Source organism: Macaca nemestrina, chromosome 2 (assembly GCF_043159975.1).
Source record: "Macaca nemestrina isolate mMacNem1 chromosome 2, mMacNem.hap1, whole genome shotgun sequence".
NCBI classification, from domain to species: Eukaryota; Metazoa; Chordata; class Mammalia; order Primates; family Cercopithecidae; genus Macaca; species Macaca nemestrina.
The window spans coordinates 8,467,671-8,482,689 of NC_092126.1; the positions used below are offsets into that span (position 1 = coordinate 8,467,671).

Consider the following 15,019-nt stretch of genomic DNA (forward strand, 5'->3'; position numbering starts at 1 on the left):
CTTTAAATTAAAAGGTTACATTAATTTTCTTCACTTTTCTTTTGAGATTGTGGCCTACTTGGTTTATTTACTGCCAAATAGCGAGTAGAGAAGAAGTAAAAGTTAATGGATTTAACACTGAAGTGAAATTTATAAATACTCTCATGATGACACTTTTGAATATGCTTGATTCACATTAAAATTTGTCTTCAGATAGAACTGAAGTACAAGAAAATAGGAAAAATAAAAGTAAATGCAATTCATAATGTGAAAAATAGTGAACAAAGGCATGAAAAGTGAACAAAGGCATGAATTATTCAAAAACCAAAATGCAGATAAATTCCCATATGAGTGGCCATATACATGGACCCATAAGGACATCTCCAACATCCTAAGATCTAAACAGGATGCCTGATAGCTTGAAAGCCAGGTGAGCACTAGAAGGTAAACGTTACCAAACAAAGTAGGCTCTCAACAATAATGATATTAGTGTGTGAGATTTGAAAAAGTAAGAGTTTTTAAGTTGGCAGAAGTGTAGATTTAGTTTCTAAAGAGACTGATAGATAATGTGACCAACATCTTCAATAATAAAGACCAAGGCAGATTCTAAAAAGAGTGTTATATAGAAGAAAGACATTATCTCTAAAGCAGAACAGAGAAAAACAGCATTGGTTCCATACTCATCATCTATTATTTCCCTTATTTCCACATAGTAAGTTCTGGTTCCTGTCTGTACTTATTTTGTTATTTTTTTTGTTTCACTTTTATTCCTAGGTTCTGACTCCTAAAAGTCATTTCCCTGTATTTCTAATGTCACCATAATCAGCTGTGAAAACCTGGACAAGCCTCCAGATTCCTCAAACTTCAGCTTCCTTGCACATGACAGCATGGAGACGAGGATCTCCACCCCACTGCCTTTCCCATGCCTACCCAACCCTCAATGTACTCTTCCTTACATAGTACTTCCTAGGTCCTAATTTAAGTATAGTTTTTCTCCTTTGAACTTTGTTCTTTTATTTCATCTCATCAATGCTACTTTGTCATACTTTGCTTGTTCAACAATTAATCTACTGCAGAGGATTTTAGGTAATTTGTGGGTGAAACATATCTCTCTCAACTCTGTATTTCTTGTGGTTTTATAGCTCCTTGAGGATCGAGTGGAAGAATTACAAGTTTTGGAATGCGGCTGACCTAGGTTCAATCTCAGTTCTACTAATGACATGCTTTGAGGCCATGGCCAAGTTACTCAGTGTCTTTGAACCTTAGTTTCTTCAACTATGCTTCCCTCAGAGGGTGGCTGAGAGGTTTTCTTTAAATGTGCTACGTAATTTTTATACAGAGCCTGGTAGTCAATGCATTGGTTCTATCACAAAAAGTGCTACATCATTTGCATCCAGGACATACTTGCTGAATTAAACTTATTAGATAGTGTGTTTGAATGGTCTGTTCAAGTTTTTAAAGTGTCACATAAAAATAAAATAATTATATGAAACTTATCCCTCCCTTCCATCTGTGACCTTGGGTCAAAAAAATACCCTCATTACTACTCATTTTCTTCTAGATCACTTTTGTCTTAGACTGGCTACATTAAATGAGGCAACTTTACCCCTCTCGGGGCTTCAAGGGGCTTTATTACAAAAGTCAGGTGTGGGGAGTTGGAATTACAAAAGACAAGAGAGGGGAGTTGGAATATCCTAACCAATTTCTTTCTTAAAGGTAATGATTTACCTGAATATAATCCCCTTCACTCATGCTCTCCATCCCACTAAACCTTTTTGCCTTTTTCGTTAGTCAGCATTTTCTCCTAACTTAAAGGATTATGTAATGATCAGCCTTTTCAAGCAGAATTTTCATTAGGTTACTCCTTTTGTGACAGAGAATTTACAATCATTAACCCTGCATCCTTGACAAAATCCAATCACCTTTGTCGCCCATTCTTTGGAGCAAACCCTCCTTACAAATTGTTTAGCCAGCTGATAAGGTTTGGCTCTGTGTCCCCACCGAAATCTCCCCTTGAATTGTAATAATCCCCATGTGTCAAGGGCAGGACCAGGTGGAAGTAATTGGATCATGGGGGTGGTTCCGCACCACCCACTCTGTGCTGTTCTCCTGATAATGTGTGAGTCTCATGAGACCTGATGGTTTTATAAGTATCTGGCATTTCCCTGCTTCCACTCATCACTCTTCTGCCACCCTGTGAAAGAGGTGCCTTCTGCCATTTTATAAGTTTCCTGAGACCTCCCCCAGCCATGTGTAACTGTGAGTGCATTAAATCTCTTTTCTTTATAAATTACCCAGTCTCAGGTATCTCTTCATAGCAGCATGAAAGCAAACTAATACACCAGCTGTATCCTACGGGTTGTTTTCATACTTGAGCCCTTACAAATTGACCTTTTACATAATCCACCATCTTCCCCCAAGTCATATTCTTTACATTTGCCAACAGTGAGCTCACCTAGAAAGGATACAATATTTGTATATCTTGTTTAGGTTCACAGTCTCAATTTGGCATGCTTTAAGTATTCTTGTCCTTAGTTCATTCTATCATAATTTACCCACAAATTTACCCACATTGAAACGGCGTTTCCATTTTGTGTAGGTAGGTCTGTTGCCCCAACTAATAAGACACTGGCACTCAAAAATATTATTTTCCTTATTTTTTTTTGACAGATCTGTAGAAGGGAAAAACTAGAAAGGGCTTTATTTCTCATAATCTCTACTCCTTTCTTTTTATAAATGAAACTCATAGGGATTTGACTCATATCCCACAGGAAGTCCACAAGTATCTAGTTCTGGAGCCTAGCCATCCTGGGTCGTTGTGCAAAGCTCTTCAGATATAAAGTGTACAGTTAGCACTTTTGCAAACTGTACTGTCTAACTCCACAAACATAAAACATGTTATCAAACTTCACTGTACTAAATTCCTCAGTTAATATTCTGACCCATTTCAGTCTAGAATCTGGCATTTGGTAGAAGACAAAGATAAGGAATACTTGAGTATCTTGTTTAAAATGCCATTTTAACATTATAGCGTGCAAACATAGTAACCTGCATGCTTACAAATAGGGTATTTATTGACAAACTGCCCCCAAATTAGAACTTAGGAGACATTTGAATAAGTATAATCACCATGACATCAAGTTTGGAATACATTAGGGTTTTACACAACTGTGAAAATTTGATGGAAAATGCATGTAACATCCACGACTGAGATACATGAAAATGGAGCTCAGGAAGGGCTATGGGGAAATTGAAACCTGTAGAGGAGGTTTCTTAGGATTAAACAATGTGACAAATTGAATTTAGACAAAAAGAAAAGAAAATATGTAAAAAGAAAAAGTAGACCTTCTTGGAAAAAATTATAAGGTCTAATGGTTAGAAGTCATCTAGTCCAAACTCTTAACTTATTAACAGTGACTTTGCAACTTCAGCCAAGATAGATATCTGTACCACATAAGGCTGCCCACTCTTTGTGAGACAGCTCAGAATGCTGAGTGAGAGATTTAAAAATTGAGGAAAGGTTTACTGCCCTAAAACCTTCAGACACTAGTCCGATGCATGCAGAAAATAATCCAATTGCAGTTGCCTTCAACATTTTCTCAATTATAGACTCTATTATGGGAATCTGATGATAGTTCTGAACAATCTTATATAATAAACAAAAAAAGTAAAAATGAAATATACATACTGACATACATATAAGTGATTGGGTTTGATTTTCAAAGATTTTATAGACCTTAATCCACATTCCTAATCCAAGTCTCATCGCTGAAAGCTTAGTTAAGAATCTGCACTGTAATCTTTCATCTGGATTAGGTGTTAGCAAACTACTCCTCACAGGCAAAATACATCCCACCTGTTTTTGTAGGTGAAGTCTTTTAAGGACACTGTCATATTTATTTAGGTATTGCTATATGGCTGCTTTTGAACTATAACAGCAGAGTTGAGGAGTTGCAATAGCAACCATGTGACCCACAAAGTCAAAAATATGTTCTGGCCCTGTGTAGAAAAAGTTTTCCAACACCTGATGTATATAAAAGACCTTTAAAGATTTTAAAATAAATTGCAGTTTGAGTTAACACTTGTGAAGTTGTAGAAACTTTCTCTGGGACCATTATATGTGGAGTACAAAACAGAAGTGGGAGATCATTGGGTTAATATTTGTCAACCCAGGGAATTACGAGCAATCAGATATGGACCTGGAAATAAGAAGTGACCCTGGACCAATGAGGCAGGATCCTTGGTTCACACTTGATTTTTTTCTATTGTAACTGTTCATGTATTTTTCTTATCATCCACATCAATATTTTAGTACTTTAAATATGGGCTGGTGACCCAATTCAGAAAGCATGATATATCACACAGATATTATTCAATAGCCTGTTGCTACAAAATGATTCACACCCGTAATACTTCAGTACAAAACCACTTTCACATATACTCCACTTGATAGTCATATTATGAATTATGTATTACACTGAACCTTAGGAACTTACTGTTTTGTAGGTTAATGGTGGAATGCTACCAAGTTTATATGGTTCGAAGTCATAGAATGAATATTATTATCAACATGTTACAGCTGAACAACATTAAAATACTTGTCAAGATCACATATTCCATCAATAGGTGGCAGACCAAGGTCTTGAGCCTCATTCTTTGGACTACTGCTACTCAGTGATAAGATGACTGGCCCACCCAGAGAGTAAGACTGAGTGACGTTTATATGGAGGAACAAGATACATGTTTATGGATTTTTCTTAAATATAAATTTGCCTAATCTGTACGTGTTTCATTCTAAAGATTCACTAACAATGATGACAAAATACCCCCTCCCCTCAACCCGAGATGAACTCTCACTCTGTCATACAGGCTGGAGTGCAATGGCACGATCTCGGCTCACTGCAACCTCCAGCACCTGGGTTCAAGCAATTCTCCTGCCCCAGCCTCCCAAGTAGCTGGGATTACAGGTGCACGCCACCACACCTGGTTAATTTTTGTATTTTTACAAAATTTAACGGGGTTTCACCATGTTGGTCAGGCTGATCTCAAATTCCTGACCTCATGACCTCATGATCTGCCCACCTTGGCCTCCCAAAGTGCTGGGATTAGAGGCGTGAGCCACCACACCCAGCCGGCAAAATAATTTTACATTTGTATTGGCTATATATGTGTTGTGCTGAAGAATCAGCAGTAACACAGAACCATGGCAGACAGCTGAGAACTCACACATTCACTTTCCAAAGCAGGATGTCCTCCCCCACCATCTGCCCCCATATTGCTAAATTCCCTCATGTGGTTCCCTTCAAAGTGAGGGAAATATATATGTTCACCTGTCCTGACTTTATTTCTTCCAACTCTTGGTACTAAAATAGCTTAAATCAGAGTCTTTAAAATGTACTTTACTTTATCACAACGGGATACGTATTATTAAGTTTTGGTGGCATAAAAAGAGAAGTTTTAAACTTTAAAATTAGTCACCTTGCCATTCATGAACAATTTCCTTTTATTAATTTTTACATATTTATATTCCTAGTCCCCATAAGTCCTATGTTTTATTTTTTATATTTTCTGTTCACTATGCTTTAACCCTATTTCAAAGTGGACTTTACAGGGTCTGTCTTGTTTATACACTTCATATTACCATGTTTACCTAATTCCTTAACATTCAATGTAATAATTATTAATATTATGTCTGTTTTAATTATTTGTCCTGGTAAATTTCATTTTTAGTAAATTAAATATACAAAATTGACTAAAGACAGGAAATATGGTTTATATAATACAAATCACAACCTTTAGACTTTTTTTCAGAATGAGGTAACACCTTGAAAAAGTAGTATCTAGTACTAAAATCTGATACAAATCATAAGGATTTATTTATTAAGCAACACATTTGTGCAAATTATGGTGAGAAGTAGGGGAGAAAAAGAAATCCGTCCCTGGTTTATCCTTACCCCATATGTTTTTGTATCAATTATCTGAGACTGTGTCATATATTTACATGCTGATTGTCAGTCTCTCCTGCACCCTGGTCCACCCCACTGCCTGAAGAATGTAAGCTTCACATGACCTGATTGCCCTGCTCACGGATGCATCCCCAGGGCCTGGAACAGTGCTTAGCACGAAGGTGTTCCATAACCATAAGCTTGTGAATACAGAATGTGAATAGAGGAGATGGAGTGGATTTGAATCCCAGGTGTATTTAATTGTATTTATCTTCTACTCTTGCAAAATGTCTCCATTAGTTACTGCCCCAGCTCCACTGTAGAGATGCAAAGAAATTATCAGAGAATATTATTCTAAGTGAAGTAACCCAGGAATGGAAAAACAAATATTGTATGTTCTCACTCATAAATGGGAGCTAAGCTATGAGGATGCAAAGGCATAAGAATGACACAATGGACTTTGGGGACCCAGGGAAATGGTGGAAAGAGGGTGAGGGATAAAAGACTACAAATTGGGTTCAGTGTATACTGCTTGGGAGATGGGTGCACCAGAATCTCACAAATCACCTCTAAAAACCTTACTTATGTAACCAAATACTACCTGTTCCCCAATAACCTATGAAAATAAATCATTATTAAGAATTAAATATAATATAAATTACATACCATAAAAAAGTAATGAACAATTAGGGAAATTTTGACACTGTAGAATCTTGAAGATATATTTATATCTCACATGCCTACACATAACAGAATTCCTGATATAATAACTGGGCATTCATAAACATTTGTTGAATAGATGAATGGCTTAATTCACACAGCCTGAAAGGGTTAGTATAAAAATAGAGGTTGGATAACTCCTAAGTCTTTATTCTTTCTGGTATATTGCAATGACCTCTGTGAGGAGTGAAGTGGATATTTGCAACAATGAGACCAAAAAAAAAAAAAGAAAAAAAATCTGAAAGCCAGGCACAAGAACAAAAAAGTACTTGCAAAAACCCCTGAGGACTTTGGTGTGATAACACAACCCGATAAATAAGGTTCCCAATGGTAATCCTGAGGGTGCACACTATTTTTGGCTTAAAAAGTATGTATTATATTCAGAAATACCTACCTTCCAATACAAAAAGAAACATAAAATGCTATCTAATAAGTGTATGTTCAACTATTACAGAAAACTCACCCACCCAGAATAATGTATTTCTTAAAGACACCTGGTAGATAAATTTTGTTTTTACTAAATCATTAGGGCACATTTTGTTCCTCCCTGATCAGGATTACATTTTGTCTATGGTACAGATTTTTATTTACAGTTTCTACCTGGCTGGTTGGTTCATGGAGAGAATAACCACATTGTAGTTTCTGGCCTTTGTGGGTTCACACATTAGCACAGGATATGGCACAGAGCAGGTGTTTAACAAACGTTTGTTGAATGAAGTATTTGAAAAGGACAAGTAACAATGCTAACATCAATAACAGAATCAGCAGCTATCATTTGATTGTTTCCGTGAGCAAGGTATCTGCAATATGCCTGACAGACATTGTTTAATTTTCACAACATCCCTTGAATTAGATACCAATATGATCCCATTTAAAAGATAAGAAAAATGCTCAAACTCACAAGGTAACTGGGAGAATGGTAACTCTGGGTTTTTAAGGATACGGCTTCAGAGTCCCTAGTCTGCCATTTACAAGATTAATAACTTTCGGCGAGCTATGCCACTTCTCTAACCTTCAATTTCCATATCTGTAGCGGTGAGAAGGAGAATACAGTACCTATATCACCGAAGGAGAAAAAGGTCTCGACTCTCCCTTAGAAGGTTACTCCACTTCCCCAGTAAGGAGCCGTAGGTGTTACACTTCACAGTTCAACAGAAATACTTGGGAGTACATTTGGAAAATGCCAGTTCCCTGTCCCTACCTCCAAGAGATTGTTTCAAATGATCTGGACTGAGGCTTACAAATCTGCACTTTAAACAAACTGTACTTGAAAACACATGGCTTTAGTATTCACCTAAATTCTAATCTGTTTAGAGTTTTTATTAAAGACAGAGCACCTTAATAAGTCTGCATTTTCTCTAAATATCTTTCCTCAAATAGACATCAGTCTTATTCACTATGATGTGACTTTAATACTTGAACAAAATAGTGTGATGTAATAATTATAACACATACTGCATGCTAGGCATTGTTCCAAATGCCTTATGAATATTTAATCCTCCCAACAAAACATGATAAAGTTGGTGCTTTATACACACCCACATTTACTAGGTGTATAACTTTGGGGAAGGTACATGAGCTTTCTGTGCTTCGAGTAGTTCTTAACTATCACACTGTGTGGACTTTCCTAGGAGTGAACAGAGTTCAGAGCCCTGCCTTACAGGCCCAATGCGTTCACTGGCTGGGATCTTGGGCAAGTCCCTGCCCCTGTTTGGGATTCCAGTTCCTCCTCTGTGAAGTGATGGGGTTGATTCCCATGAGCTCTAAGGCCCTCTGGTCCAAAGATACTATCGTGCATTTTACAGGAGACTTCTGACCTTGTTATCTGATGAACTACAGCCCAAGGATTGCTGACACTAAAGACGCACTCATCCTTCTAAGGCTGCTCCCTTATTATTTTTTCTTACCTGCCGATTCCAAACACTTCCTGCTGAGTTATTTGTCCTCTGTCATTCCTTTGTGCTGAGGAAACCAAATGTACTTCAGTCTAGAGAGGGTAGAACAGCGTCTTCACAGAATTCTTCCCAAGCCCTGCTGTCTTTGTTTAATCTGGCTCCCAGAGTGCTTCCACCTGAGCCTGTTTGAACCTCATTACTCTCCCAGGGAGGCTCACCAGTTTCTTGTCTCTCCTTTCCTACTCTCCTCTTGAGCAATGACACTCTTCTGACCTAAGTCATCCTCAGCAACATCTCTCCAATCCATCCTTCCTCCTTTCCTACTTTCTTGCTGTTGTTTAATTCCAGGCTTAAACCTTCAGGTTTCCTTTAGCCCTGTATTTCTCAAAGCTGGCTACACATTAGAACACATGGGATGCTTAAAATACAGATGCCCGGGCCCTACCCCAGTCCAATTAAATCAGAACTTCCCAGACTTAAATCTGAGCTGGAATATTACTTAAAAGTCTAGAAATTCCACAAGACATTGTAATGCTTGTTGAGGTTCAGGACCATTGCTGTCTAGACTTAAGGAGTCTCAAGTGGAGAGGATAAGCAAATCAAAATCACCTGGGCAGCTGGATCCTCCTCACGCCCAGGGAGGTGAGTCTGGGCATGTGAAACAAGCAAGAGCCTCCCAGGTGGTTTGAAGAGGTCCCTTTATGAAACAAAGTTCTAGCTGAACCTCCAAAGCAAGATGGATCATTATACCTTCCTGCCACCCACCTTAGCAGAGCAACCCAAGGCTTCTTGTTGTGTCTTGCCACCCAGTTAATATTTCCAATCACAACTGGCAATGCAGAAAAAAAAAAAAAAAGCACTTGATAGAAAGATCCATATATTTTTCACTGTCTGCTCTAACTAGCCAGGTAACTACGGGGGAATCCCTTTTTCTCTCTAGTTTTCATTTTCCCCATGTGGAATAGAAGGTTATTGTATTGCTAGAAAACACTAGAAAATCACTAAGCATCCTTCCTACTTTATTATTCTATTATTTTAAGGCCCACAACCTATTGTTCCTCTGTTACACAAGTAGCCCTAGTTCTTTCAACATTCAGCTGACGACAGGCAATTCGTCTGAGAAAATCTATTTACGACTCCTGGTAAAGATGGTCCACTGTAAACCAATAACTACTGCTACAAAGACTTCTTCAAACTTCCTACTGCACCAAAAACTCTCTGCCCAAATTGCAGATCAGGTCTCTAAATCTCTGCAAAGATCTTCCCCATCAGTGTCCTCTCATAGCCGCTTCATCGGAAGGCAATCACCTCCTACAGGCAAATGCCTTTATGGACACGGTTGGGAGAGACTTGTTTACGAACAGGCCCTGTGGCCTCATGCCTCCAGCTGTCCAGTGATGCACAGAAGGTAATTCCAGTGTGATTGCAGTGTGGCTGCTGGGAGCCTTCTCTTTGTTTGCTTTCTCTTAGTGTGAGATGGCTGAGTCTGTTAGGAGATGCTGGATAATGAATATGTAGCAGAGTCTCTCCCTATCTCCCTATCTGCTCCCTGCTAGCCTCCCGTCTTTTTTTTTTTTTTTTTTTTGAGACGGAGTTTCACTCTTGTTGCCCAGGCTAGAGTGCAATGGCATAGTCTTGGCTCACTGCAACCTTCACCTCCTGGGTTCAAGTGATTATCCTGCCTCAGCCTTCTGAGTAGCTGGGATTACAGGCATGTGCCATCACACCGGCTAATTTTGTATTTTTAGTAGAGACGAGATTGCTCCATGTTCGTCAGGCTGGTCTCAAACTCCTGACCTCAACCTCAGGTGATCTGCCCACCTCAACCTCCCAAAGTGCTGGGATTCAGTCTTCTTTAATGTAAGAGATGCATTATCTAAAGGTATTGGAGACAGGATGACCTCTAAGGCCATGTCTAATGAGAGCATTCTATGTACAATGTATAAGAAGTTTTTTCACAAGTAAATGAAATATACTTAAGCCAATAATGATAATAAAAATAATATTTAACAAGATAAATATGTAAAATCAGGAGTATTCACAAGCTTGGTCTTCCCTTCAATGATTCTTCCTCCTCGGCCTGGTTCTTTGACTTTTGTATCTGAGAATGATGGAGGGAGAAGAGAGATGAACAAATTTAGCAATGATATTTTAGTCTATCTACAAAACAAAGAGCTCTGAGATAGAGGTGGCGTGGAAAAAATGAAAACCTTGTGGGCTGAGCTTGCTGGGGGCAAGAATTTGAGACAGGGTTTGGCAGAGGAAAAATGAATAGATTGTAACTTGTGAAGGCAGGAGAGAAAACAATGGAAAGTGCTACTGAAGATTATGAACTGGATCTTCTTTAATATCCTTTTAGAAACAGAATAAATGAGATTAAATGAATAAGAATCCTTTTAAGTTTTATGTGATTGTTCAGTGCTTCTCAAATGCAGTACTGCTTAGAGGACAAACCCAAGCTTCATCTACGTTTCAAGAAAGAAATTTGTTTTTTAAAGTTCATGGAGAAAAAGAGGAGCATAATTCCAAAGAAAAGGGCTCATGAAGAAAATCTGGCTCAAGAAAGACTCTCTGAAACAAGGATCTACAGACTGCTACACACAAAATTACTCTCATCTGTTTTTGCAGCGTTTGTAAGCCACGCTCATTTGTTTAGGTATAGTCTATGACTGCTTTCAACCTGCGACGGCAGAGTTGAGTAACTGTGACAGAGACCGCATGGCCTGCAAAGTTGAAAACATTCAATCTGATTTTTTTACAGAAAAACTTTGCTGGTATAGAGTCAAAGATAACATTTTATGGCACAATCATGCCATAAAATGGAGGGACTAGATGTGTTGATTGGTCAGGTAGAACAAAAGAAATCTGGAGGAATAAACAGATCTCTGGTAAATCGGATGCGAAAAGAGTACGTAGGAAAGAGTGAATATGGGCACATAATCAAGGGAGAACCAGCTGGCATCATGGACTCTGCAAGCACAGATTAGGAAGCTTATAACTGAGGACAAGTTTGAGTGTTTTCAAAAAAGGCTGTAGATTCGTTTGAAAATAAATGATCTATGAGTACGTGCAAAAGAAAGTTGTGATTGCTAGGAGCTGCCTGACTTCCCAAAGAACAAGTTCTCTCACTTCCACCAAACCAACTGAGAACAGCGTTTTTCTGTGGGCGGGTTTTTCCTTCATGCATCTATGACTTTTGTCCTTGTCTGCATCTATGAGTTTTGTTCTTGCTGCTATTTTCCTCTTACCCTACACTTCAATTATGGCAACTGAGAAATCTGTGCTTTTTCATTCAGTTATGTCTGAGAGATGTCGGAGCTCCTCACATAGAGCTAGAGACATTCATATTCTGAAATATTCTTTATATTCTTCTTATATTCTTTATATTCTTATTTCTGTTAAATAGACCCCTCTCCAAAAGTATCTGCTACCTTTTTTTTGCTTGTTTGTTTGTTTGTTTTAGATAAATGATTCAAAGTAAACCTCAAAAGTGATTTCCATCTTTTTCCACCTTCCCCTAAAATGACAATCCCATCTTACAGGTATAGGTTCTCTGCCCCCAGGGAAAACTGAATCACTTATGTTAGTTTGCTAACTGAACAATATTATATGTTTACATGTTTCTTTAACACTATGACTATCTTCTTTAGTAAACATTGACTTTTTAAGTGATGTGATAAAGGTCTTTACACTTAGCCTGCTAAATGTTATTTATGCAGTATTCTTAGGTGATATGGTTTGGCTCTCTGCCCCCACCCAAATCTCATCCCCACATGTCAGGGGAGGGACCTGGTGGGAGGCGATTGGATCACCGTGATGGTTTCCCCCATGCCATTCTCATAATAATGAGTGACTTCTCACAAGATCTGATGGTTTAAAAGTGTTTGGTAGTTCCCCTCTCTTGCCACCATGCAAAACACGCCTTGCTTCCCCTTTGCCTTCTGTCACGATTGTAAGTTTCCTGAGGCCTTCCCGGTCATGTGAAACTCTGAGTCAATTAAACCTCTTTTGTTTATAAATTACCCAGTCTCAGGTAGTCCTTTATAGCATTGTGAAAACAAACTAATACGTCAGGTTAATTTTTCCCTTTAAATAATTCATTCCAAAATAAACACAAGATCACTCCTATCCCAGGAACATGTGTCCCCTTATTCAATCATGGGTTTCTGGTCACTGCAAAGTTGTCCCTAGGAGTTTTCTCCAGACACTTGGTAATCAAAATCCATCCCTTGTAGATGCTTGTAATATATCCTTGTAGTTTACCCTGTTTAAAGATTGGCATTAGTTTCTGTTTTTCCAATATAGAATTTTCTCCATCAGCACATTCTCTTATGTTGTTACCTTTCTTGAATAATTTTCCATTTTAGATTCTTGGAGTCTGACAGAAATAGTAGATTATATAGCAAGCTTTCTCATTTTTCCACATTAACACATTATTTAATTCTATCCCTTGCGTTTAATATATTCCCTGTTACTACTAACTCTGTGTCTTCCCTATCTAAGCTCAGGGTAAAGACTGACTTTTGGAGGCTGGGTCCAATTTCAAGCTAAAAGAAAAAAAGAACACAAAGAAAACTGTTTTAAAGGAAAGGGCTTATGCAGTGCAGAAAAGATATCCTCAAGCCTAACACCCAGATTTTACAGAAGCATTAAGCAGCTTAGGGACTGAACAAGCATGATTACTTTTGGTTAATGAGACCAACTTCATTTAATCAGGATGTCTACTATCCTAATTTCAGATTTTATCTGTGACCTACAGACTCCTGAGGTCATATTTTTAGTGTATTGAGTTTAAAGAAATTCAAATTCAGTATAACTATATGAAAACAGTATAGCTGTTCTCACTTCTCATTCCATCCAGATGCTTCTGAAAGCAGTCAGCTTCCCACATCTTAGCTATTAAGCAAACTTTATTATTCAAAGTTATTGTGTTTGTCAAAAGTTATATGACACACTCTCTCAATTGATCAGTGTGAAAGATCAAGTGTGAAATACAATTTCACACTTGATCAGTGTGAAAGATTATATTTAGTACATTATTTATTATGAAATTATCTGTGATTGATCCAGATGAAGTATGTGTTTGCATGTTGGAAAGGTTATTAAATAGTGGTAATAACTTTAATTTCAGAGATGTTGAAACATGGGACTAGCCTTAGGACAGCAAACACTCTGTGTGAGTGTGTGTGTGTGTACATATTTGTTTAGTTTGTACACGTGTATGTTGATGTTTCAGTTGTTGCAATTGATAGTGTGAATTAGATCTAAAGATACTAAGAGGCTGGGTGCAGTGACTCACTCCTGTAATCCCAGCACTGTGGGAGGCCAAGGCGGGTGGATCACCTGAGGTTAGGAGTTCTAGACCAGCCTGGTCAACATGGTGAAACCCCATCTCTACCGAAAATACAAAATTAGCTGGGTGTGGTGGCACTCGCCTGTAGTCCCAGGTACTTGGGAGGCTAAGACAGGAGAATCTCTTGAACCCAGGAGGTGGAGGCTGCAATGAGCCGAGATTGCACCACTGCACTCCAGCCTGGGTGAGACAGAGCAAGACTCCGTCTAAAAAAACAAAAAAAAAAACAAAAAAAAAGATACTAAGAGATTCTGATAGCTCTTCTGCAGAGAAGAAAAGTGCTTATCATGAAGTAGACGAACTGAAAAAAATTCAGATAAGATAGACTAGTGCCAAAGGGGAAAAAGAATGCAATTGAGAGAACTGTTAGTTTATTTTGGTTCCTTTAAAAATGTTGGGCTGTAAAATTCAGACTATCACAAAATTTTGCAGTCCTTTCAGAGTAAGAACTATGGATTTCTTGCATCTCCAGTGTTTTTACTGATGTGAAAACTGAAAAGTTCCTTTTCTAAGAGTGAGAAAGAAGATTGGCAAATTCTCTCTCTTTAAAAGGGAAGGGATCATGGAAGTGGCATTTCCAGGGTTTTCAAAAAATGAAATTAAACACACAAATTATGACATTCTTTCCACAATGTACCCAAAGTCCAGTGACTAAGAATCTAAACCAATTTTATGATGTAAATTCATTAAAATAAAATGGCCCTGAAGAAATATGCCATTCCCTGGGGTTTGATCTCACTCAAGAAAAGAGTAAATAAAATATATTTTATAAAATTGGGCATTATATTTAAAAGGGAGGTATCTAATACAATTATAGATAAAGAATACAAAGGTCAGTAACAGATGCATTAAGCACTGATTAGGAACATGAATTTTGGAAATGTGGTTTTGCTACATTACAGATGTTTGACTTGAAACAAGTTGCTTAAACTTTCTAAGCCTCAGTTTCCTCATATGGGGAACAGGAATAAAAATATTTAATGTGTCATATCACTGTATGCGTAAATGAGATGTATATAAAGTTTTTAGTACAGTGCGTAGTGAGTACTGAATAAATGGTAGGTAATGGTTATCACTATTCTAAGCTAAAGTGGTCGAAAGTGAAATCCACATCCCTCTGAGAATAA

At 37.9% G+C, this 15,019-nt stretch overlaps 1 protein-coding gene across 8 annotated transcripts in view; it reads right to left on the reverse strand.

Annotated features, from left to right (window-relative positions):
- LOC105470866 (tumor protein p63) overlaps nucleotides 1–15,019 on the reverse strand; it is a 275,494-nt gene that overhangs the window by 166,035 nt on the left and 94,440 nt on the right. The window contains exon 1 of one of the 8 annotated variants that reach the window (XM_011723140.3): nucleotides 8,552–14,084. The exons of the other annotated variants lie outside the window; for them this stretch is intronic. The gene's annotated coding sequence lies outside the window, so the exon portion shown is untranslated. Of the gene's footprint in view, nucleotides 1–8,551; nucleotides 14,085–15,019 lie in introns of those variants that run through there. 8 annotated transcript variants of the gene reach the window in all.